Raw genomic sequence first — 27,137 nt, 5'->3', positions numbered from 1 at the left:
TGTCTGTGTATGTTTCTAGACAGCCTTAAATGAGGAGGTAAGTCTTCCCAAATCCACTGATGTATGTCCCAGATTGGTTAAAAAGAATAAATAATGCTGAAATCACCTAAGCACCAGCTTTCATTTCTTTTTGCAAACACAGTGCTGGTCTCTGTCTGGAATGGAGATTCTAGGATCTTTGCATCTTATTAAAATATTTTGTTAAAATTTTATACATATTGCAAAGAAAAAGAAACTACTAGAAAGCAAACAGACATTTCAGAACTGATATGCTGCCAAGAGGAACTAGGAATCAATTGAATTGGTGACTTTACAGGACTGATGAAACTAAGCCATGCACTTATAAAAGCTGCTTCTATAGAGAAGGCTGAGATGCTGGAGTCCTGGCTGGTAATAGGAGTTCAAAGCTCCTCTGTTACCTAAGAAATCTTTCTATGGAGTATTGTACTGGAAAATGTTTCAAAGAAGTTGAAGTTGAACCTGACCTAGACTTCTTTAGCTTGCTATAGTTGAGCAAGTTGAATTCAGTAACAGCTCTATATACCAATGAATGTCAGATATTCAGCATGTGAAATATCGTTAAATACTCCATGGTAATATTAGGACAGAAATAACCCACAGGCATCATACACACATAGGCATGCGCGTCCACGCACACACACATGTGCACAAACACACACAGACACACAGACACACACAGACACACATACTCACATACACACCTTTTAATTTGTCTCATGCAGGAACTCAAAACTGTATTCTAGACTGGCCTAGACCCAACTATCTAGCCGAGGCTGTCTGCCAAACCATGACAGTTATAATGTTGCAGCCTCCCAGATGGTGAGATTACAGGCATGAGGCAACACACATGACTGAGAAATACATCTGTTTATAAAGTGACTCTACATGTGTGAGCAAAAGAAACCTCTTGGCATGGGACATCCTTTCAGTGGATAATCGTGTAAATACAAGCTAATACACCTCTAAGAACATATCACTTCTTTTTTGTGTTGTTCCTCAAGTGATTAATGTATCATTACCTTTGGATAGCAGCAATATTTTGATTCAGAAATCCTTTATCAGGGACTTCAAGCCATTTTTCGTATACATCAAACGAAGCAAGCTTCCTTGTATACATCGAACAAATTCCTTACATTAAAAAAAAAAAAAAGAATCGTAATGGTCAATATACATTGGAGAAATTATTGAGAAACATTTTTGTTGAAAAGTATCAGTTTAGAACAGTGGTTCATGGCCTGTGGGTCCTGACCCCTTTTGAGTTTGCATATCAGACTTTTAAGTTATAATTCATAAAATTACAGATATGAAGAAGCAACAAAATAATTTTATGGTTAAGGGTTACCACAACATGAGGAACTGTATTAAAGGGTCAGAGAATTAGGAAGGTTGAGAACCACTGGATTAGACCCCACTTCCTTAAGGGATTCCCAACATATCATCTACCCAGAATCCCAGCTCAACTGTGGAACCCAGAAGCAGGAGCTTGGGTTTTCTCACCTAAGAGTTTGGATGTGGTGGCAATGAAATAAACCTACTCTCTGCTAAAAGTGTTCTTCCTGGATATAAGCAACCAGAAAAAAGGGCAGGGTCAGTAAACACCTCATCCTGATTCTACAATTTGATGAATCAGAACTTTTAATTCAGATTCATGGTAAGAAAAGTTCTAATGTGCATGTAGAGCTCTGCTTACAGGCACACTTGGAGTAGGGCTGAACTTTCTCACCTGACCTCCTTGTGTCCCATGTGAGAATTTCTGTTTCACATTTACTCCCTTAACTGTGCAAAAATTCAACTCTTTAAATTGTAAGCAGAAGCTTGTATGATGGACGGCAAAGTCCCTTTATCTGATTCCTTCTAAACCCAAGGTTTGATCATGTATATACTGTACTTTCAAAAGGCTAGCACACTGATGTGTGAGGCTTAGGTGGGCATGGTATTACACACTTAAAATCTCAGAACTCAGAATGATGCAGTGAGACCTTAGGTTAGAGGTTAGAGTGGGTTTCAAAGACAGGTGAATCTCTAAATAAATGACCAAACTAAAATAAAATGGGAGGAATCTCTAAATATGTTTGGTAAGAAAAAGTGCCAGATATGAAATTACCTAAAATAGCTTAACATGAACATATATGCTTTTCTCAGTAAAGAGCCAAGAACAGTTCAGGTTTAACTAGTTCAGGAAACACCACCATCAACTTTCATGTTCATGATTCAGTAAAGGTTGATGGGGGAATATCTCTCTGTACACTGCGAATATGTGTTTCTCTGATTGGTTGATAAATAAAGCCATTCGGCCTATGGCAAGGCAGCTTAGAGGCAGGTGGGAAATTCAAAGGGAGAGACAGGAAGAAGGTGGGGGGAGAGGCCAGCCCACCATCCAGGGAGCAACATGTAATGGCATACAGGTAAAGCCATGGAACATGTGGCAACATATAGATGAACAGAAATGGACTGAGTTTAAATATAAGAGCTATTTAGTGGAAAGCCTGAGCTAATGGCCAAACACTTTTAATTAATATAAGCCTCTGTGTGTTTACTTGGGGAAGACCAGTAGGAGAAATTTGTCTCGACTGCCAGCTGGCCGGGTCACAGAAAATCTTCCAGCTACAAAAGGTTGACTCATTTCAATGTTTCCTGATCTGTAAAGGGTCAAGTATGGGTTGAAGCACTAAGGATAGAAAAATGAAAAAAAAAAAATAGACAAATCTCACATCTTCTTGTACTTTTAATGGGCTATGAGTGCACAGGACTGCCTTGGTAGTCACTGATCTTCACTTTCTTCCCCATTATGCTGTCTTAACTTTCTGGCATTGAGAGCAAGCCATACTTGGCAATCTCTGGGGTTAAGGAGGGATCAAGTGGTACGTTTACATGATGTTACTATGTTGCCTACACTCAGGGCATTATCTCTCCCCTTGATGTTTGGGGCCAATGCTCCAGAGTCTACTGAGTGGTGAACTCAGAACAAGGCTCAGTTAAAATAAACCAATAGTATTTGCCCTAGAGCCACTGCTTATAGACAGCTCCATGGCAAGTTCAATGTCGTAGAGTCTTCATGAGTAGGTTAGGCTAATTCTTGATTATCTGACACAGGATTAGGATGGCAACGTCTGGTAAATGTGAAAGTACTTATTTTTTGGTAGCGATGGAAACAATTTCATGTCTGTACTTGGCAACATCCAACTCTCTGTGAACCTATTACAGGTCATTGGTGGACTAGCCATTGTGTTGTAGTTGAAGGATATATATATATATATATATATATATATATATATATATATATATACACACACACACACACACACACACACATATATTTGTAAACCACTTTTTCCACTATTACTACTTGTTTTGTTATTTCCTCACATGGTGTGGTCAGAGGTGAAATCAGTGGAGTCCTTTGCAATGGCAAACCAAAGCACACCTAACATATGGGGAAGTCATCTTCTAACAGAAGGCTCTTCAACTGTGTCTTTGTGATAAATCCTTTAGCTTGTCAGACTTTTATCTACCAGGCCTCTTATCCTTAGGTCATTGTGTGAAGGAAACTATCATCATCAATTTATCTCAAGGAAGGAAAGTACTTATGCATCTCTAGAGGGATGCTGAGTGTGGAGGATGCTAAACTTTCTTCACCTTTAAGACAGATGCAACAACCAGGACAGATTCCTCAGTCAAGCTGACTTCCTCCCCATCATCAAGCTTTTCTTTAAGGGTTCGGAAGGATTTGTTGGCTATTGTTCTGAAGATCTTCTCTGTATGTAGTCCCTTTTCCTCAATAATAGAGAGCATGTCCTGTGTGAGGTAAAGAAAAGCTTCTGTTATTAGAGATCCACGCTTTTGAAGCACCAGTGTGTCTCTTACTGAGAACCAGAGCAAGGGCAGGCATGGATGCAGAGCTACACCTGGGAGGAAGGAAGATTTTGAATTTTTTTCTTTTGTTTTTGTTTCTTTTTATAGCTTCTAGATATATCTTCTCCCCTAATTACTTTTTCCTAATTTGAAACACTGGGGTTTTGTTGGAATCAGTTATTCCTCAGCATTGACTCACACGTCTGTTCCCCAAGTGTTTTGGTGAATGGTCCCCTCTTGCTCTTGCCTTCTCTTCTATGAACATCTTTCCCACACCTGCCATTCTCACTTACTATTGGTATATTTCCCTTCCAGTGTCCCAGCTGTTATTATTACTTCCTGTCTGTCCTGGGCCCTGTTATGAGTCTTAAAATCTGTGTTTTTAAGAAAGCTTTATCTCAGGCTGGAGAGATGGCTCAGAGGTTGAGAGCACTGGCTGTTCTTCCAGAGGTCCTGAGTTCAATTCCCAGTAACCACATGGTGGCTCACAACCATCCATAATGAGATCTGGTGCCCTCTTCTGGCCTGCAGGCATACATGCAAGCAGAACACTGTATACATAATAAATAAATAAATCTTTAAAAAAAAAAAAAAAGAAAGAAAGCTTTATCTCATTATACTTCCTTTGACAGAGACTTTCATTTCCTTTGTCTGTGACTTTTCTTTTCAACTATCAATGTCATAAGGTGCTGTCACAGTCAAGGACCCAAGGAAATATCAATTCGTCTTCCATGTTTTCAGTATATAAAAATGACTACCATACATAACCTTTATTGAATATTTTCTCTGTTATCAAATTTGGGATGATCATAATCATGGTTACCAGAAAATTCTGTAACATACATAAAGTGTAGACAGTAATTATCATGTCTCTAACACGACAAGCTTGTTCATATGCAGCATAAATTCCTGAAACTGAATATAGAGCTAAAATGGATGCCGCATACTTAAAGTGTATTTTCAATGGCAATTTAGTAACATTTAAAATAGTTCATGTCATATTGGGTGGCTTGTAAATACATCCTACTAGGATGAAATGGTTAATACATAGCACAGAACAATGCTTATACAATATAAAGCATTTCCTTTACAATATAAAATAAAACACCCTAGAAATTTTGAATTATAAAGTGGAATAATCTCAGTGGCAATGATACTAAGGAAGACCCCAAAGTAATATGGAGTCATGAAAGAAGCTGGAAGAGTTGAGGTTTGGAGACTCAGAGGGTCTCACCCATAGACCTATTTCCTCCAATAAGCTGGTGGGTTTGGGTCTTTGTGGAAAATAGTGGAAGACGTGGAAACACTGTAGGTTTTTGTTACCTTTTTTTTTTCCTTCGGTTTTCTTGAATTACATGGCTTTAACTTCAGCAGAATTAATTTTTTTGAGGCAGTATTTTAAAAGGATCTCACTCTCATGGACAGGTTATCTAAACATTCATTAGTCTTACAATTCATTGAAAACAGAGGTTCCCAGAAATTATGTTGAACAGGAGAGCTGTAGACACCAGAGTGAAACTCACCAGTACTGGAGTAGGCAGATGGCCATCCTCACACACACTCAGGAGAGACATCCCGAAGAGGTGTCTCTTGATGGGTGATGATGGGGTGTCAGAATTTACAACGAGTTGTTCCTCATTTGGTGGTGATGGGGTGTCAGAATTTACAACAAGGAGTTCCTTGTTTGGTGCTGGTGGGTTATCAGAATTTCCAGTGGGGTGTTCCTCATTTGGCACTGGTGGAATTAAACACACGTTGTCTTGCCTGATATCAGAGCCCCATGTAATCATTGGATTTATTAAAGATGTTTTGACATGTTCCTCAGAATCTAAAAAAGGGAAATCACTGTATGTTATAATTGGACTCACTTAACCCTTCTATGCCTTTTCATTTTATAGCTTACATACTTTCAGCATCACCATAATACACAGACAAGAACTAATAATATAACATTTATAATAATGAGACTGTATCCCGAGGGACACGATACCTAGGTATAATTGTAGGGAAAAGGGGCTGGCTAAAGAAACCTACCTTGACCCTGGAGCCCAGAACTAGGGAAAGATGGCTCAGATCAGGGCAGAAAAAAACATAGCATGGCTCAGTAAGATCAGAGCCTTCTCTGCCCTGGCCAACTGACTTGTGAAACCAACCAAACACGAGCAGGATAGTGAAACCCTGGGCCTGGGATTGACTCCGCCCCCAAGACTTCCTGTGTAAACCGCCCTGCCTAGTCAATTACAAAAAAAAAAGGCTGTTCTCTCTACACTAGTAGAGGCAGCTACTCTCCTGGACTCTTTCCCAAACAAATCTTTTTCTCAAAAGAGATTTTTGGGTGTGAAGATCTTCATTCACTGGCGTAGAGAAGATCCTTGCTGAGACTTCCCTCAGTGGACAAAATAAGGGAGAGCTGAAGAGCAGGAAAAGGAGGAGCTGAACAGAAGATCTTTGCCGAGATCTTCTCAGTGGACACAGCAAGCTGAAAAGTAACACTTTTCTCTGGAGCCGGAGGAGATTGCAACATTTCTGCAGGGGTTTCCCCTTTCACAGAGTGAAGCAAAAGAAGCAACATCTTAGGACGGAGAAGCAGAGCTCTGCTTCGAAGCTTCCTTAAGTGGGGGCTGAGCAAAGCTCAGTTGTAGAGGCTCTCCAGGAGAGGAGTAGTGTCAGGGACAAGGACAGAATCTCTAAGGACAGGCAACTAGATCATCTTACAGTTAGGTTGCCTAGCAACAGGACATTGAGGCAGAGCCCTTGACCCTTTCACCCTGTAAACATCCTATGCAAACATCCTTAGCTTGCCCCACCTTATGCAGATGACAGCTTCTTGCTCCCCCCACCCTGCAGGAACTATATAAACCCTCTTGGAGAAAAATAAAGTTGCACCTTGATCAGAATCTAGACTTGGTGTATTTCCTTTGTATCTCCTGTCCCTATCATTCTGTCCTTAGGGTGGTCGAGAACCCGTTGAAGCCCTGCAGGCAGGGCAGAGTAGGATTGCTATATCCTGCAGGGAGACCATCCCCCCATTATACCAGGCATACCTTGACTTTCTCAAAGAGTCAGGATACCCTTCCCTGCTGAAGCAGTTCCAGGCCTGACTCTCCCGAGAAGTCAGAAAAATTTCCCTTCCAGGGTTGGGCTGCTTCTTTGCAGCTCCAGCTGTCAGAGCTAAATAGCTCTAGTTGTCCAGGATACCTTCAGGGCAGAGATGTTGTTCTGAGCAGCTCAAGGTGTCTGAGATACTTCGCCCTCCAGGGCTGAACTGTCTCCTTGCAGTTCAGCCATCAGAGCTGTCCTAAGCAACTCAAGGTGTAGCCTGACTCCCCAGGAAGTCAGGACACCTTTCCCCAGAGTTATTGCAACCAGTTTACCTACACTTTTGGTGCTGAAACCCAAGACACAAAACCCAAAGAGTTGCAACCAATTTACTTACAATAATCAGTAATTTCTGGTGTTTGTCTTGAAAGCTATGCATATAGGTATTAGAATCAAGCAGTGATGTAGTATACAATCTGAGTCCTCCTGTGTGAATTCTTGACTGAATAGCCATGGGCAATAATTGGGACTATGGGGGGGTCCAGCCCATTGATAGCCCTCTCCCAGGGTCTGGGAAGAATCTACAACCAGCTGATAATCTAATCTTTGACAATATTAAATGAATCTATGCACATGAAACTCTAGTTCATATGTTTTATTTTTCTGAGTCAGTTTTCTACATAGCTTCTTTTCTGTTCTTATACTTAGCTCCTCTCTGTTCCTTCTCTTCTTGTCCTGTCATTGTCCTAGTTCCTGCTAAGCTCTTTCCATCTCAACCTCATCTTCATCTCTGTCCGTTTCTCTGTCCATCTTCCTCGCTTCCTCTCCTGCTCTCAAGACCTGACTTGATCCACCTACAATCTGCAAAAACTCTGCCTTGTTGCTTTCTCCTTGGGCCATGCCACTCTGCTAGGAATCTTGTCTCAATTGCTTGCCTCCACCTGGTATGCAAAAAAACCAAAACAAAAAAACCCTTTGTCCTGAGTCAATTGTTCTGGAATGCCACTTGGCCTGAGAGAGGAAGGGGGTCTGGGCTTCATTTGCACAAGAAATAAGGCTATGCACCTAGCCTGTCTCCAAGGTGGTGTCTCTGGAAGGGTGTTTACCTTAATTCAGGAGACCATTTGCCATTATAGCCTAGGCTGCTTGAGAAGAATTTTAGGAAAAATACACTGTTGAAAGTTCTTGGGAAGTTATGAGTGCATATGAAATTAATAGCAGAAGACAGCTGATACATTAAAAGAAATATATTAATACCAAATACTTCTTGATATTTGGCTTAATCCTCTCAAAGGCCCTTAGCTTCTTCCAGGTATTAGCTTTTCCATATTCAGCTGAATTCCTACTGTATTCCTGTGCCTTGTAGCAGGGCAACTATAAATTAAGAGCAGTATCTGCACTTCATCACATAACTTGCCTGACTAAATTTCTCTGACAGTCTTTAACTTTTCTCCCTTGAACTATGAGATCAAATCTGAGGTCATAGCATTCCTATGGGTATATTATGCTATATGAAGACTTCCAAAAGAACATGCATGGTGGTGTACACCTTTAATCCCAGTTCTCAGGAGGTAGAGCCAAGAGGATCTCTGTGAGTTTGTGACCACCCTGCTGTACAAAGCTAGTTCTAAGACAGTCATGGCTGTTAAAGAGAGAAACCCTGACTGGTAAATTGAGTGGCTATTCTGAGTATTATAAAAATCACCCAGGAGTCAAGATATCAAGGTAAGTAACATTTCTCCACATATTCTTAATTAATTATATACTTGGCACTTCTAGAATTTCTTCTTACATAAATTCAGGACCACTGTGAAGAAGGAATGACATTTTACAGGCAGTTTCTGACAACAGGAAAGCACCTATAATGTACAGGTAAAGTTTCAATTCCAAATGGTTTTCATAGACTCCCAATCACTGTGCTGTGGGATGTCTTTCTATATGCTGTGAATATGTGTTGCTCTGATTGGTTGATAAATAAAGCTGTTTGGCCAATGGTGAGGCAGAATAAGGTTAGGCAGGACATTTGAACTGGAGAGAGAGGAGAAGAAAAGGAGAGTGGGGCAGACGCTGCGAGCCACCACCAGGAGAAGCAAGATGTGAAAGTGACGGTAAGCCATGAAGCCACACGCCAATGCATAGATCATTAGAAATGGGCTGAGTTGAGTTGTAAGAGCTAGCTAGGGAGAAGCCTGAGCCATTAGGCCATGTAGTTTGTAAATAATATAAGTCTCTGTGCGCTTACTTGGAACCAAGCGGCTGTGGGACACAAGAGGGAGAGATTCATCCTGACTGTTGGGCCAGGCAGGACCGGAGAAGCTTCCAGCTACACAGCTGTTTGTTGTAAATGATGTTTTCAGGGCTAAATGTGTCTAACTCATAGGTTAAGGTAATAGAACATCTATGCTTACCTATAATTCCCTCACTGTAGAGAGGAGCAGTTGGACTTCTGGGCTCTGCATCATTAACTGTGGGGCTTGTCCTCCCACTGGGACAGGGGTTGTCTTCTTGTTCCTTCTCCTCTGTCTCAACACTGTTGGTTGGAGTGTTCAGAGAATTGTAAGCCTTCTTCCCATCAGAGCAAAGCAATGAGTTCTCATAATGAGCTCTCATAATGAGATGAAATGTCTTCTCCAAATATTTTTGGATAATTCTCAATAAGGAATTTGACAAGAGAAATCTGTGACAAAGCAAGGCAAATACTAAGGGTCTCTGTCATTTCACATGGTTGTAAATCATATATATGAGCCTTGAGGCTAGAAGTATGTAGTTCAAAATTCAGAGAAAAAGTCAGTGTGCCAGGGAATGAAGATCTTTGCACCCAAAACACTTTTGAGAAGGAGATTTACTTGGGAAGGAGGCGTCCAGAGTGGAGAGAACAGCCCCCAAATGACCAGGCAGGGCAATTTATATAGGAGGTCTTGGGGGCAGAGTCGACAGGGATTGGCTAGATTTCTTCTGCCCAGGGATTGATCAGTTTTGTGGGCAAGGGGCAGAGACGGCCCTGAAGACGGCCAAACTGTTTGTTTCACTGGCCTTTCTCTGCTTTTTGACACTAATTCTAAGGCCAGGGCATATTTCTTTCACTGACTCTGATTCTAGAGACCAAGAATGTTACTTTGGTACTGGTTTCAGAGTCAGGGCATGTTTCCTTAGTTTTGGGTTTGGGGATAAAGTGTTCATTTCTCTGGCTCAGGTCCCAAACCTAGGCTGTGTTTCTTTCTCTGGTCCTGGTCTCCAGGGTCAGGATGCTAGTTTCCTGCTCTGTGATTGGTTGGTTTCACAGGTCAGTTTGCCAGGGGCAGAGATGGCTCTGATCTGAGCCTAACTGTGTTTCTTTCTCTGATCTTAGCCATCTTTCCCTAGTTCTGGGCTCTAAGGTCAGGGTGGGTTTCTTTAGCCAGCCCCTTTCCCTATAATTATATTGGGAAATATTTAAAGTAAGGCCTATTTGGAGTGAAGTGGATAATTGTGGATCTGCAATGACAGGTTGTTTGGAACCCTAGCTTTCTCTTCCACTCATTAATTCTACACAATATGAGGAAAAGATGTTTTGAGTCATGCCTTCCTGTGATGTACTTCTTAGAGGCCCAAGAGCAATCAATAGTTAATCAGAAACTCAAATACTGAGAGTCATAAATTGTGGTATTTTATTATAGTATTTGAAATGTGTTTGCCATAGAAAAGTGTCTCTAATCCAATCATAATCAGCAACAAGAGGCCAAGGATATATTTAATCACACTAACCATATCTCAGAACAACACATCTGATAAAACAATCCATATTGCCTTTGTTTCATTGGGAAACCACCTTGAAAACAATTAGAAATTCACACATGCCTCAGTGAGGACATCAAGGGTTCAGTCTTGATTTTCTAACCCAGCACCCATGTTTTCTTATCATTTTACAAGACTAGCTCTCAGTGGATTAGTCTAAATCACAGTCGACAAAGGACTGAGTTATTGAGCTCAAATACTTATTTAAATTCTACTTACTCAAAATGCACAAATGATTCTTCCTCTCCAGATGAATGAAAATCAAGGGCGCACTCATTTAAAAAACAAAAACAAAAACAAACAAACAAAAAAACAAACCCCAGACTCTCAGGATAATCCTGTATTCCTGTCTCATTGTGAAGACGTGTTTACTCTAGGCATAAAATATATGTCTCATTACCTTTTTGGTGATATCTGCCAATCTTGAGTTGCAGGAACTAGGCAGGCACAGAATACATAGGGCTATGCAAATGGCTAAATTAGAAGATGTCATGTGGTTGACTTCAGAGTTTCTCTCAATTTTGTAGAATATTCCGAAAAGTAGTTTCAAAAGAATGACATTCTGTTGGGGTAGTTGCTCTAAAAGACTGAACACAGAGAGAGACAAGTTATTTTAAAACAATAAATTTTACTCATGAAATTGTAAATTCAGGTTTTTGCAATTATAGGTAGACCTTCTGTAAAATTTTTGTAGAAGTTGCTGTGTGGACAAACTTTCAGGCTTATTTGGGTAAATACCATGGAGCAAGACTTCAATAGTGTGTGATAAGTGAAAGGACCAAGCTGACTCCATAACAGGCTGTCAGTCTTCTCTCAGAGGTCAGGCCTCAATTTCAGTTTCCTGAGACTTGAGCAAGCAGTTTCTGGGAGGATCATGAACAAAAGTCATAGTCCTTGCAGTAGCTCCCTTTCTGCACGTACTCTGACCGCTCAAGGTTCAGCCAGTTGTTTACTGTCTGGAATCCCTCACTAACTTAGAGCTACGTGCATGGGTCAATGTGAACGTGGGAGGCCAGCCTCCATGGCAGCTCATGGACAGAGCCTGGGCCACTGAGTCAGCCCCCACAGTCAGTATGTGCTAGGCCAGCCTCCATGGCAGCTCAAGGACAGAGCCTGGGCCACTGAGTCAGCCCCCACAGTCAGTATGTGCTAGGCCAGCCAGCCCCCATGGCAGCTCAAGGACAAAGCCTGGGACTTGTCCAGGCCTGCCCAAAATGCATAACTGTAACCCCCAACTAACCCTAGCCAATTAAAAGTTACTAACATGATTGCCACTCACCTAAACCAACCCTGAGTCTGTTCCTATGCAGTCTGTAGACCCAAGTCCCCCTTGCTTTAAAAGCCTGCCCCGTTGCTACTCGGGGTCTCTCCTGCTCTGCTGCTGTGTCAGACGGAGGGAAAGTTCTCAGTTAACTTGTAGTAAAGACTCTTTGCTTTTGCATTGGATTCCGTCTCTTGGTGGTCTTTGGGGGACTCTGGGTACAACAGTAAGACTATCTTTAGTTTTGTAAAATGGCTGTTTAACCTTTCTAATAGGAGTTCCAATTGCTGTGTGGTGGGAACATCTTCACCAGCATCCACTGTCACTGGTGTTTTCTGTATATATTTTCACATTTATTTATTGATTTATTTTGTAGGGAAGGGGCAGGGGTGCATGCCGAAGTGCATGTGTGGAAGTCAGTTCTCTCCTTCCACCATGTGGGTCTCGGGCCATCGGATGCGGTGGCACATGCCTTTAACCGATGAGCCATCTCGCCAGCCCCCAGTGTTTTCTATTTTCGATAGGTGTGCAGTGTGTCATTGTTTTAATCTGCAGTTCCCTGGCAACACATGATGCTGCACATCATCCCACATGCTCGCTTGACTTCTGTTTATCTTCCTTGCACGGGTGTATCTTTAGACCTCTTGCCTGTTTTAAATGTGACTGTTTGTTTTCTTACTATTTAAGAGTTCTTGCCGGGATGCCTCACCTAGCCTTGATGTGGGAGGAGGAGCTTGGTCCTGCCTCAACTTAATGCTTTGTTGACTCCCCTGGGAGGCCTGCCCTTTCAGAATGGAGGAGGAGTGGATGGGACTTGAAGGCAGGGGTGGGGGGGTGAGGGGTAGGGGGTGGGGGGGAATGCCGGGGTGTGTGTAGACCGGAGGTGGGGGGAGGGAACAGAAGGAGAGGAGGGAGGGGAAAATGTGGTTGGTATGTAAAATAAATGAAATTTTTTAATGAAAAAATTAAGAGTTCTTCCTCGAACTGATTTGTGAGCATTTCACCACCCACATTTGTCTTTTTTTCTCTTTGCAGTGTCTTTTGAAGAAATTCTTCATTTTGATGGAATCCAGTTTATCAGGTTTTTCCTCTTGTAGATCATGACTTTGGTGTTGCATCCAGGAATCACAGCCAAATTTTAGGTTATCTTATTGTCTCCCAAGCTACCTTAGAGGTTTGGTTTTTTTGTTTGTTTGTTTTTGTTTTTCGAGACAGGGGGTTTCTCTGTGTAGTTTTGGTGCCTGTTCTGGATCTTGCTCTGTAGACCAGGCTGGCCTTGAACTCACAGAGATCCGCCTAGCTCTGCCTTGGGAGTGCTGGGATTAAAGGTGTGTGCTTCCACCACTCAGCCTGAGTTTTATTTATTTATTTATTTATTTATTTATTTATTTATTTATTTAATGCTGAATGCTGTTTATTGAAGGAGGGAAGAGGTCTTAAATACAGGCTTACAGCACAGTGGGAGAACCCCAGGGGGCAGAAGTTCGCTACTGATGTTTTACAATATGCAGGATACACAGACAAGGAACTTCCCTTAAGCATTCAGGAGGGTGGAAACCGGCAGGGAATTAGCATAGGGAAGATATCAAGGTCAAGGTCAGCAAGCAAGGCCACAGTTACTCAAAATGGGGGCCAGGACCCTACAGGTCCCCCTTTTACTAAAAAAATGAGCTTCTGACTTAGGTTGCATGGGACTTCAGCAGGTCACCTTACCTGTCATGGAGACGCCTGCCCAGACCGCACAGGCGCTCTGTCTTAGCTTGGTGAGTGCCCCCCATCGGCCTGAGTTTTTATTTGTATTTTTTTGTTTAGGTCTGTAATCCATTTTGAGTGGATTTTTTTTTTTTTTTTTTTTTTTTTTTTTTGGTTTTTCGAGACAGGGTTTCTCTGTGTAGCTTTGCGCTTTTCCTGGGACTCACTTGGTAGTCCAGGCTGGCCTCGAACTCACAGAGATCCGCCTGGCTCTGCCTCCCGAGTGCTGGGATTAAAGGCGTGCGCCACCACCGCCCGGCTTGAGTGGAATTTTATGAAAATTATGAAGCATGAATCCAGATGTTTCTTTTTTTTTTGGTTTTGAATGTGGCTGTTCATTTATTCCAGTGCCATTTGTTGAAAAGACTGATTGGATTTTCAAAACTAAAAATGTCACCAAAAAGTAAATTTGTATATCTTCATACTTCAAATTACTATCTGTTAATTTGTTCTGTCTCTCTGTCTCTCTCATCTGACGTAGTCCATGCTGACCTCAACCTTACCATACAGTCAAGAATGACCTTGAAATCCTGATCTCCTGCCTCCATACCCCCTCGCCCCAGGGCTGGAATTTCAGGCATTCACCTGCATGCTCAGCTTTGTTTACAGTTCTCTTGTTAAATGATGGTCTTGTTTGAACCTATTAAATATTTAAGCCCTTTCTGGCTAGATTCTTGATTCTGCCAACCACTGTAGGCTGAGACCTGCTTCCTGGTTACTACTGGGTTGCCAATGAGAAATCCAAACTCAAAATGGTGCAGCAAACAAAGGGATATGTATTGACCTGCACGATGAAAGACCCAGAAATAAATTTAGTCAAGTCACAGAGTTCTAAATAAAATCATGAGCCAGACTTAGTGGTGCTTGATCCCAGGTTAGCCACACTTCTTAAAACTCACACCCTTTGGGTGGTGGTGGTGCCTGCCTTTAATCCCAGCACTCCCAAGGCAGAGGCAGGCAGATTTCTGTGAGTTCGAAGCCAGCCTGGTCTACAGAGTGAGTTCTAGGACAGGCTCCAAAGATACACAGAGAAGCCCTGTCTTGAAAAACCAAAAAGAAAAAGAGAATTAAAAAAAACAAAACAAAACAAAAAAAAAACCCTCGCGCCCACCCATGCTATCACTACTGCTGCTGTTTCCCTGATGAGGGCTGATCATCAAAGATGACATCTTTTACCCAAGGTCAAGGTCTAGAAGCAGCTCACCCTCTAACTAGGAGCGTAAGGCAGAGGACAGGCATCATTTAAAGCCCTGCACAGGCTCCAGGGACTTAGTCGAAGAGAATGGGGAGACTCGCTCCGGCTGCACACCACCAGGCTGAAATGAGCCAGACAGCAGTGTGCCTCCCTAACAGGCCAGTTTAAAGCAGAACAATAAAGATGCTCTTGGTGTCCTACTCCTTGCACAAAAGAAACAACATGAAGTACCCGGATATTAGCTAATCAGTTCTTTTCCTGTCCCATCTCCCATCCCTGCTCTGCATTACAAGCAGGGTAACTTTGAAACAGCCAATGTCTTTTTTGTTTCTGCTTCCTTTCAGCTCTTTCTGTTCATTGAACCAGTCTGTTCATCTCATTGGAACACTATTCTGTTTTACAGAATGAATGTTATTTGATTCCAGACTTCAAAGCAAAACCACAGATTCAAATGTCATCAAAATCCAGTTTTTCTCTCAGATCACTTCCCAGCTTTGCCTTAGGTATTTGACCCTCTCTCAATCATATTTATTCAGCACCTGCTTTGTTCCAGGCACTGCTTAAAATGCTGAGGGGGCGGGCAGTGTAAACAGGCAAATTGTGTGTGTGTGTGTGTATGTGTGTGTGTGTGTGTGTGTGTGTGTGTGTGTGTGACCTCACTCGCTCAAATACATACATGTTTGTGTGGATATATGTGCATGTGGAAGTTGAAGTTCGATGTAGGATGCTGTCCCTCAGTTGCAGTCCAACTTGTTTTTTGAGACAGGTCTCTCACTGACATGAACCTTCCTAATTAGACTAGACTGGCTGATGAGTGAGCCCCAAGGATTCACCTGCTTCTACCTTCCTAGCACTGAGATTATGATAATACTGAGACCACTTGTCCTAGCCTTTTTATGTGAGCTTTTGGGAGCCCTCATGCTTACATGGCGTTAAGAGTTATCTCCCTAGCTCCAAGTCTTTATTTTTGATAAACTTATTTCCTGGTAGAAGAAAGCGGTGGAAGGGAGGGGGAGGAGAAGGAGGAGAAGGAGGAGGAGGAGAAGGAGGAGGAGGAGGAGGAGGAGGAGGAGGAGGAGGAGGAGGAGGAAGAGGACATGGATCTGCATCTAGATCACTTGGACTGAGGATGTGCAGGGCTTGAAACCCAATGAACAGATGGGATGTTGTTGAGAAAAGGCATACTGGACATTGGGAGACAGAGGGTCCCTTTCATTAATATATTTGGGATTACTCAGAAGCACTTCCAGGAGCCTCCTCCCTTACAATGAAACAAGCTGGACATGCCTGATTGTCCGTTCTGATTTCTTCCTTTCCACTGCCTGAGTGGCATGGTTGTGTCGCCTCAGCTGTGGTGGCCTTGGTATCAGCACTCCCTCTGGGACATTTGTCATGAAGATGGGAGTTTGTGCTGAGCAAGCCAAGCATAAAATAAAGTAATATGTACAAAGCCTGTTCACCTTTTTTTATTGGGTAACAAACGCTTGAATTAGTCAATGTATTGAAGTTTCTGAATGCTTACTAATTTAATACTTGAAACAGATGAACCTATAATCAGTATGGGAACTAATTAGATATGAATTTATGTAAATATTGGATTATCACAGTGCTAATTTTTATATAGTAAATGTAGGTGTTTTTAACAGACACTACAGAATTATCTATAAAACTATAACAAGTTTCTAAGAGTTGTTCAGGTTCACACTGTAATGTCCTAAAATCGTTTCATAACCCTATTATTTCCTGAGTTCCAGATGTTACATGCAACATAATGAGTTCAGGGTTCCATTATGGTAGCTTAGTGCCCTAAGTCTCTGAAAGACACATTAATTCAAGGGTAAAGACTCCTTTGGCATCATCCCAGGAAACAAAAGTGGAATTCTACAGGGCTAGACAGTCCCAGGGAGGGGCCTCTGAGAAAGCGGACTAGGCAATGTGACGAGATTCCCTTTCAAAATGTTTTTTTCTTTCATGTTTCAATACAAACTTTTGAATATATCTGCTGTGGGATGTTCTGTATGGCAAATGTGTTGCTCATTGGTCAATAAATAAAACACTGATTGGCCATTGGCTAGGCAGGAAATATAGGCGGGACAAGGAGGAGAATAAAGCTGGGAAGTGGAAGGCTGAGTCAGAGAGACACTGCCAGCCGCCATGATGACAAACAGCATGGGAAGATACCGGTAAGCCACGAGCCATGTGGCAAGGTATAGATTAATGGAAATGGATTAATTTAAGCTGTAAGAACAGTTAGCAAGAAGCCTGCCACGGCCATACAGTTTGTAACCAATATAAGTCTCTGTGTTTACTTGGTTGGGTCTGAGTGGCTGTGGGACTGGCAGGTGAGAGAGATTTGTCCTGACTGTGGGCCAGGCAGGAAAACTCGAGCTACAAATGGCGCCCAACGTGGGGCAAGAGTTTCCACCTAAAAACTGAGAAAAAAGATTCTAAAACAGAACTAAAAACAGTTCCTAATTGTCTCTCTCAAATGAGCAGCAGCTGCCGGTTTGAGCTACTTGTGGGTTCCTAGTGTACGCGCTCAACCTGCAGTATGGTGGGAATGAGGCCTCTGCAAGTGGCACATTAAGTTGCATGGTGGATTTAGACTTTGCTAGTACAAAACTGTAGCTTAAATTTTCCTGCCTGGCCCACAGGACAAATCTCTCTCACCTGCCAGTTCCACAGCCTCTCAGACCCGACCAAGTAAACACAGAAACTTATATTGGTTACAAACTGTATGGCCGTGGCAGGCTTCTTGCTAACTGTGTTTATATCTTAAATTAATCCATTTCTATAAATCTATACCTTGCCACATGGCTCGTGGCTTACCAGCATCTTCACATGCTGTTTCTCATCGTGGCCGCTGGCAGTGTCTCTCTGACTCAGCCTTCCACTTCCCAGCTTTATTCTCCTCCTTGCCCCGCCTATACTTCCTGCCTAGCCAACGGCCAATCAGTCTTTTATTGATTAATCAGCAACACATTTGCCATACATCCCACAGCACAAAACAAAAAAAGAGGTTTCTGGGCTACATGCTGCTTGGATAAAAGCATAGACCCACGATAGCTCCCAGAGCTGGTGGTAAAATACCACAGCCATGTGGGGAAGCTGAGGTGGGTGGAGCCAGCAGCCACAGCTGCTGCAGTTTAAGGCAATAGATTCACAATAAGATAGATTCAGATGTAATAGTTTACAATGTGTGTAAAAGATACGTAGGCTTGAAAGAGACAAAAAAGGTGATATATAGAGTTATAGAAACAAGTCTCTGTGTTTACTTGGTCGGGTCTGAGTGGCTGTGGGACTGGCAGGTGAGAGAGATTTGTCCAGATTGTGGCCAGGCAGGAAAACTCGAGCTACATATATCATCCCAGCTTTGGATGTCTTTGTACACTATTTGAATTGCTCTTATTTTTATTCTAGAGTCATATGCCACAGATGTGAAGTACTTAAAAAGTTGAAATTGTCCTTGTAAGTCTAATGTCATTATTATTCAGCCAGGTTCCTTTTTTTCCTTTTTTTTCTGGTCCTAGGCAATCTCAAAAAAGGGCATAATTTTTGAAACAGAACAAGTAAAAATATGATTTTTACACATTCAAAGTATGCACATATCTGAGTCTACGTGATCATTGTTTACAGTCAACTGTCTATTACTATGACAGCATTAACTCCTAAATGTACTCATCGTGCATGATGTACACAGAATCACTTCAGTGTTTCTCCATTTCTTAATACTTGATTAACAGAGGCAACATAAACTCAGGCACCTCTGCTGGTCAAGGAGCTTGTAGGAAGGCAAAAGGGTGTATGGGTATGTATGCATGTGTGTGTGTGTGCACATGTGTGCATGCACATTTATATGTATTACATGTTAATGTATATGTGGTTGCCTGTGTGTATCATACATTTATGTTGCATGTTTGTATGGTTGTGTGTCTATGTGTGCATGTGTGTGTAGCTGAGTGTATATAATTTTATGTGGTTGTGCTGTGTGTCATGTGTTTCTGTTTGTGAATTATGCAGGTGAATGTGAGCACATATGTCCACATGCATGTACATGGGGTGAGAGGAGGGCTCTGACTAGCTTGATGACATCTTCTCTACCTTCAAATGTCCTTTAGAAATCGTAAATATCATGCAGTCCAAACAGACACAGCGGGCTCACATCCTATGGTCTGGTATGCACAGGCTGTTCAGGTTGTCCTTTGTTGCTAATAATAGGGACTTAAAAAGTGCCTTAAGAGTTCATTTGCTTTAAGGTTTTAATGTCAGATCTGGACTGAGATTTTGAAACTTCAGTGTTATATTGCATCCTTTGTTTGTCTGCTTAAAAAAACAAAAACATGAGACTATTAGCCTGGCCAGAGTTTTAAAATGTCTGAAAATATTTAGTCCATTGCTAAAAATTGTTTTCTATACATCTGGGTTACTGGAAACCAAAGTCACCACAGAAATTTTTAGTACATATTTGACAACAAACTCAATCTGGTGGTTTAAGGATGATTAAACACAAAATATTTGCTCAATGTGATACCATGTAGTTACTTTAAGATGGAATATAACAGCTGATGAGAGGCTCAGCAGTTAAGAACACGGTCTGCTCCTCCAGAGACCCCACATGGTGGTTCACAACCATCTGTAACTCCAGTTCCAAGGAATTTGATGCCCTCTTCTGGCCTCCTGGGCCACCAGACACACACACAGTACACAGAAATACACGCAGGCAAAACATCTGTACACACAAATTAATTTTTTTAAAAAGAGAAAGCCTTCAAAATTGTGAATTAAAAAATAAGATAATAAAATAAAAATGGGACATATAAAATATATGTAGCAACAAAACATTATTCTAATATATTATGCTAAAAAGTCCTGCAATAAAAGTTTGTTTACCATGGCTGTAACTATATAAAATACATGTATAAATTGGCCATAAACAAATAAGAATAACCATGGACTACAGGATTCTCTGATTATTTTTAAATAATCTTTAAAAATGTTTTACTGACCTTCTAATTGAAAAGTGAATGCATTACAATTTAGGAAAAACACACCGTGGAACTGTATATGTGTGTCTAGCTTAACCTTTGGCACACTCTCTGAGGATGAGGCCAACCTGACCTGGCTTGAGTGCCCAGGGCAGAACTTGTCTGACCCCTTTACTTTGAAAACCTGGGTCTCCAGGACTCTTGAGATACAGGACCTTCTGTATGACTTTTCACTCTTTTTGTTGAAAAGTATTAAGATATATACGTATGTCTTTTTTCTGAATCTAAAACTCCATTAAAAACATTCAATTATTTTACATCCTTTCCCAGATTACTGTATTTTCTCCATGCTGAGGTCCAGATAAATATGAGATCTGGAGAGATGGTTGAAGATAAAATGCACGCTGTATAAGCTCGAAGACCTAAATTTGGATCTCCAGTACCCATGTAAAAAGCTAGATGTGTGTTATTAATAGTTAAATATGAAACCAGGCCATCTCTCTAGCCAATTAGTGGCTGGTTAATTGCTAATTAATGGTCAAATTTCTTAACTTATTCAGCAAATGCTTTGAGTACCTACTTGGCTCTGGCTTGTGGAGCATGCATGAACAAACGAGTTGAGCATCTCCACACCTTTGTGGGAGTTAGCTTGGAGCAGGAGACAGAAAATAAACACTAGGCATGACCAGAAGTTATTTCATACATTCAAAGGGAATAGCGCTGCTAAGAGAGAAAGCAGAGCAAGTGAGAGCTCTTGGCTACAGAGAAGTCAAGAGCCTCATGGTTGTCAATAGGCAGAAGAGGTCCTGATGGGGCATGAGCAAGGGTACCTGGTGGGGACTCCGGGACACTGCTGGAGGCTGAAGGGACAGACATGCAGCCTCACTGCTGTGGCTGGTGACAAGACTCACTGTAGTTCCCCATTGCCAGCACATCTGGCTTACTGGGGTGTCAGGGTACTCAGCATCCCAACAGGCACAGGGCAGTATAGCTAGGAAAGGCTGCAGTTGAAGAAAGGGAATCACAAGTTCCACCTAGATATCAATCACTTCTACCCCAACAAAACATGTCAGACTCGATGGTTTTCATGCGGCTTCATGTCTATCTGTGGACAGCTATCATATTGGATTTCGATGTAGGTTGGGTCTTAGCTCACCTTGCTAATTCCTAATACCCAGACCCTTTTGACTCTGATTACCCTGCCTGATCTTTGAAAGTAAGGCCCTTTTCCTGCCCTAAATATATGGTTCCCATGCCCTTCCACAGGTTTTCTCTGCATCCTTTAGCTATGAGAAGTGAGAGACTGCCGTTCACAACACAAGCAGGATTCTTCAACACAAGCAGGACATTGGATAGTTTTCCCAACTTATTGAGAAACATCCCCATGTTTCCTAATACCTCTCAGGAAATAAGAATGTTCTGTTCCTAGGTCTCTGGGCTGTCCAGCCTCTGCTTACTGGCCCTCCAGGAAGTGTCAAGCATAGGCTCCCCTCATGGCATGGGTCTCACGTTTGACCACTTGGTTGGCCACTGCCACAAGTTCTGTGCCACCTTTACCCCAGCACATCTTTCAGGCAGGACCCATAGGCCATGGCTGCCCTTAGACACATGGTAGGAAGTCAGATTGTAATCGCCTTTTCAAAACAAGTGTAGCCATGCTTCTTTGGGCCTCTGTAGGTCAAACGTCCCAAGGCTAAGGATGAGACAGTTACAGGCTTTTGCTCAAAGTCTTTTGCATTCCCTTGTTGCATCCCCACTAAAGCATCCTTCCAGGCCCATCAGGACAAGTGCTAACGTGTACTCTCAGAACCCTTCCCCTGTATGCCCAGCAGCTCTGGATGTGCTTCAGCCTTCTCTGAAGCCCTCCCCGGGTGCAACCTCAGAAAAGGGACTCCCAATCTCTGTGTGGAAATGCACCTCCCATGTCTACCCGGGCTATGGCTTTTCCTCTGCTCAAATCTTTCTACTCCTAAGGAGATGTACACCAATAATTTTTAATGTACAATTTCTAGCAGCCCATGTCCCCCTGATGTTTTGTCCAAGAAGCCCATAGCTCTTTTTCAAGTAATCACCCTGTCTACAACTTTGAGATATGAAAAACTGCAGACACACAGGGTCCATGTTGAACCAGTAGACATCTCTGAAATGCTCTCTTTTTTAAAAAAAGAAACACTGAAAATGGTATTTATCTAGATTTTAGGAAATTAAATAACACAACTCAGAATAAAGCAAAACAAAATCCATAATGTCGTATGACTCATGTCCAAGCACAGAACCATTTGTTAATGAACATAAAAAAATAAAATTTACCATTCGTATTTGCTCTTTTCCAAACGTTTATTACATGGATATTTCTAGAAGCTTGAGCTAAAGGGGGAAAAAAAAAAGAATCCTAGAGCTACCCCAGCGCCTACCATGTGACTGAGATTAGCATCCTATAGAAAAACACTTTTCTATTCCTGGAGACCCCACATAGCTCGATCCCCTGGAACTCTAGACTGGCGCTTTCATGCGGAACACAGGCACTGCTGGTCTGGCACTTGTCAGGTTTTCCACGCTCTCCACAGGACAACAGTTCTAAGCCGTCAGCATTCCTGACAGCCCAGTCTACAGCCACTGCCATCGTCCTCGGGAGCAGCCTCCCAATTGCACCAAAACTGGGGTTAACAGAACTGGAGGTCAAACTTTGACCTGCACCCCTGGGAGCTGGAGGGCAGTCGGTATGGGAAGATCAGGAGTAGTGGCTGCTACCTCTCCTCAGTGAACACCTTCAAGGAGTAACCAAGTGCTGACCGTACTTACCCACCAATATACAACAAGCCTAGAGCAAAGGAGCAGGCCGCACCAGACCAAGCCCCTCAAAACACAGGCAGATTTAGTGAGCCGAGGCCCCGGCCCGTGCTAATAACCCCAGTTCATCTAGGCCCTTTCCGGAAACACCTTATTATCTCGTGCTTCAAGAAGCACCTCTGGTCCGGGCAGAGAACAGAAGGAAGCAGGACTTCCAGCTAGGACAGTGCCACATGGAGCATCCCGAACATCTAGAGCTGCAGTGCTCGCCTGCTGGACCACACTCCTCGAGCCTCTTAGTGCAGCTTAATGGCGGTTGCTGGGCATCGTGGGGGAAGGACCCTTCCTCCCTGGGGAAGAGAGCTGCCTTTAGGATGATCCTGGGCATCGTGGGGGAAGGACCCTTCCTCCCTGGGGAAGAGAGCTGCCTTTAGGATGATCCTGGGCATCGTGGGGGAAGGACCCTTCCTCCCTGGGGAACAGAGCTGCCTTTAGGATGATCCTGGGCATCGTGGGGGAAGGACCCTTCCTCCCTGGGGAAGAGAGCTGCCTTTAGGATGATCCTGGGCATCGTGGGGGAAGGACCCTTCCTCCCTGGGGAACAGAGCTACCTTTAGGATGATCGATCAGATCGGACCAAGTACTGATCCCAATCATGCCTTATGTGAATGAGCGCAAATGAGCGCAGGCAGGGAGTGCTGAACCTGGAGGTAACACCTGCGGAACAGCTGCAAGAGGTGAGCAAGTGGAAACTCATCTGACTCTCCAAAGAACTTGTACTCAGTTTCTCGTTTCTGAAGTAAAAGTTTCTCTTTCTCTTTTCTCGGTTTCTTTTCTAATTCTCTTGTCCTCTCTTCCTCCTGTTCTCCTAGCATAACTCTGAAGGCTCTCTCCTCAGCCTCATACAGTTCAGAGCTCTTTTTAAAAAAGATTTATTATGTATACAGGGTTCTGCCTGCAGGCCAGAAGAGGGCACCAGATCTCATTACAGATGGTTGTGAGACACCACGTGGTTGCTGGGAATTGAACTCAGGACCTCTGGAAGATAGCATCTCCCTCAGTGCGCTTTTAAATGAGTTTCCTCTTTTTTTTTTTTTTTGGTTTTTCGAGACAGGGTTTCTCTGTGTAGCTTTGCGCCTTTCCTGGATCTCACTTGGTAGCCCAGGCTGGCCTCGAATTCACAGAGATCCGCCTGGCTCTGCCTCCCGAGTGCCTCTGAAGATGGTGCTCGAAAGTTTCACCTGCTGAGGCGGGGGTGGGGGTGGGGGGGGGGTGGGGGGGGTGGGGGGGGTGGGGGGGTGGGAGAGACCGCTTTCCTTGCTGCAGCTTCTTCCCTCAGTTTCCTCGGTTTCTCCAAAGCTCGCAGAATGTCCACTATTCTTTCAGTGTCCAATTGTTTTTTCCTTACTTCAGATAAGACCCCATCAGCAGCCACTGTGAGCCCCTGTTCTGGCTTCTTTTCCTCCCCTTCCGGCACGCACTTCACCCTCCAGGGGTCAATCTCCTGCTCCGGTTCTGTGGCCTGCACGGCCTCAGCCTCCCTCTCAGCCTCGCCTTCCCTAACCCTCTCGCGGAGTCACAACAGGCGGGGTACCGCCCTCTCCACCTCCGTTGCATCTCGTCCTCGTAGGCGGCCTGGACCAGCGGCTGCATCCGCTCAGCTCGCTCCACTGTAGGGAGGCCCAGGCTGCTCTGTGGCGGTCGGCCTCGCGGAGGCACTGCGCAGGCGCAAAGTGGCTGGTCCCGCATGGGGTGTATGTGTGTGTTGGGGTTGTGGGGAGGTGGGGGTGTGGGGTCGCCCGGCCGCCTGGGTTACGATCTCCGCCTCTAGCCGACGCCGGGCGCGCAGGCGCTGTTGGCCATGTCGGGCAGCAGAGGCGTGCGTGGCGGTCCAGGGCCGGGAGCGGTGGCCGCGGATGCTCGCTGGTATCCGGCCCGGGGAGGGCGGGGACTGCGGAGTCGGCGGCGGCGTCGGGCGGCACCTGGAAGAAGCCGCCACTGCCGCCGCTGTCGCGGGAGGCCTCGGCCTGGGCGCCGGGCTGCCCTGCAGGCAGAGGCTGGAGGAGGGGCCGGTTGTCCCCGGGAAAGGGGCCGGCCCCTGGGGAAGAGGAGGCCGGAAAGCCGTGGGAGGTGGTGGCTGCCAGGGCTGTGGTCCCTGGAGACCCTGGGCGAAGAAGGGTGTCAAGGTCAGTCTGTAGTGCAGCGGCTGCGACAGTAATCTGTGTCCTGAAATGCTCTTTTGCAGTAGGATTCACTGTTACTATTAAAGGTTGTTCCTCTGAAACTGTAAAATTTTGCCATCCATCATTCTCCAAGGGAGTAGGAATCCCGAATTCTCTGTGACAGCTGGATTTAACTTAGTGGAGGGGGATACACTTCTAGGTAAATTCTGCTCTGTCACCCACAAAGGGGAGTAAGTCATGTCTTTAGAGGACATGCTTGAATTAAAGGCATGGGCCACAACTGCCTGGCTAAGAATCACAATTAATTAATTTACACAATTTAAAGCAGCTTTGTGTATAAACCACAGTGCATGTGACTAGGTCCTCTCCTCTGGGGAAGGACTCTTGAGTCTGCTGCTGACACCACTTGAGACTCAGCCATTGGCAATACGTGGGTAGGAAATGATAGAGGGACCCTGAGGCCTGGTGTCAATACTTAACTATGTATATAAATAGAAAAAAAAAAAAAAACCAAACTACCTTTAAAACAGCTTCAAAGGGAGGTTATTGATGGAACAGAAATTCCTCAGAGAAGGTTAAGCAGTAGCTCCCCAGAAGCATTCAAAGGCACTGGGCTCCTTGCTAGGGAAGGGAGGCCTTGAAGGTCCTGGGCAGCTTGGGGTCTCCACATGCATGAATGCCCTTCTCAGGAAAGTAGGATGTGCTCAAGGAGCCTGGGATCCCTTCAGAGACATGCAGCAGAGCCTGGACAGGCACATCTGCTCCCCAGTACCCAGGCCTGGGACCAAAAAAAGGCTCAGGAAACATGGAGAAAAATGCTCTCTGGAGCATTGTTTTGCACAGCGATGTGGCTCTGCAGAGGGCAGCTAAGGGGGCCATTGGTTGGTCGTGAGCCCGCAGGGCAGTCTCACCCATTGAAAGAAGCCAGTCCATGCCACCAGTCCATCTCCAAACCCTTGAGCCCCTTCCAGCTCTCATCCTCCACGTGCAGGACACACACTGCTCACAATGCCAGCTCCAGAGTTTCTTCAGGTTCCTGCAGGGTCAGGGCCTCAGAGAAAGGACTTGTGGGCTCTGGAGGCCAGGGCTATGGTGACTGAAGGCCACCCACAGCCCAGCATGCATGACACCTCATCCTCCTAACCCCCTTTACTGGAAGCTTCTCCAAGCAGGGCTGGTGGTTCCTTCTCCCTAGAGGTGTAGGGATGGCTTCCTGCTGTCCAGAGATTACCACCTGCACTGCACCCCTCCGCATGGTGTATCTCCCTGCACACCAGGCTCTGGCAGGTGTAATTACTTCTGCAGTAACGTGGGCTTCAGCAGGAAGCCATCAATGGGCGAGCTGAATGCACCCTCAATCCCCACTTATTAGGAGCCAAGTTCTAGGCACAGAACAAACACAACCTATGACTGTCTGGGATAAGGTAGCCAACCTCTTATCCTGGATCCCAAATCAGAGAGTTTGAGAGATTGTACCCCAACCCCAAAACATAAAGAACTAGCCATGACTGAGGGGCTGATGTGCAGTGCACACAAAATCCCAGACAGACACCTCCATCAAAGGTTCTGCTGTGAGAGGACACTACAGCCTGATGATACTTAGGTCTGGGGCCAGCATGGTATGCCTGCATAGGTAAGTCTAGGCAGTCACATGGTGTCCTCACTTGGGAGGTACACCTTAGTACTTACTGGATTTGAGCCAAGAAGGTGGACAGTGCAGAGCATCAGGGTATAAAAGTGTGGGGTATGGCCCAGTGGTAGAGTTCCTACCTAGAATCTCCCACTGAGGGGCTTTGGTAGTGTCTAAAGGGTGGAGCCTAGCATCTAGAATCTCCCAGTGGGGGCTTGGGGAGTGGCTAGGGGTTGGAGCCCCTGCCTAGAATCTTCCAGTGTGGGGCTGTAGGCTTGGGAAGTGCTAGGGGTTGGAGCCCTTGCCTGGAATCTTCTAGTGTGGGGCTGTAGGCTTGGCCTAGTGCTACAGCACTTGCCTTCCATGCCGAAGGTCCTGGTTTCCATTCTCAACACTGCAAAGTAAAAAGGAAATAAATAGTGTAGGTGGCTCTAGGAATGCACCATGGGCTGACTGGACCCCAGCCGAGGTCTAGCATGGAATACCAAGAGAACTGTGGGTGTCTAGTGGCCCAGACACTGCTGAGTGACCTCATTCCTTGATGACCAAGGGCCACAAGTCTGTGGGCAAAGCATGGGAGTGTAACATCCAGCCAGAGCTCTCAGTGTGAGCCAGCATGGAGGGCACCATGGGCCAGTGTGGAAGTTGGTTGGGC

The 27,137-nt window shown here is 44.3% G+C and overlaps 2 pseudogenes; both read right to left on the bottom strand.

The window, feature by feature from the left end:
* Window positions 1-157: 157 nt before the first annotated feature.
* LOC131912364 (uncharacterized) lies at window positions 158-11,269 on the bottom strand (annotated as a pseudogene).
* Window positions 11,270-22,315: 11,046 nt separating this feature from the next.
* On the bottom strand, window positions 22,316-24,418 carry LOC131912825 (programmed cell death protein 7-like; annotated as a pseudogene).
* Between the last annotated feature and the right edge of the window lie 2,719 nt (window positions 24,419-27,137).

Source organism: Peromyscus eremicus, chromosome 6 (genome assembly GCF_949786415.1).
Source record: "Peromyscus eremicus chromosome 6, PerEre_H2_v1, whole genome shotgun sequence".
Lineage (NCBI taxonomy): Eukaryota > Metazoa > Chordata > Mammalia > Rodentia > Cricetidae > Peromyscus > Peromyscus eremicus.
Note: the sequence above shows the minus strand (reverse complement) of the source record. Positions and strands in the feature narration are given on the sequence as shown.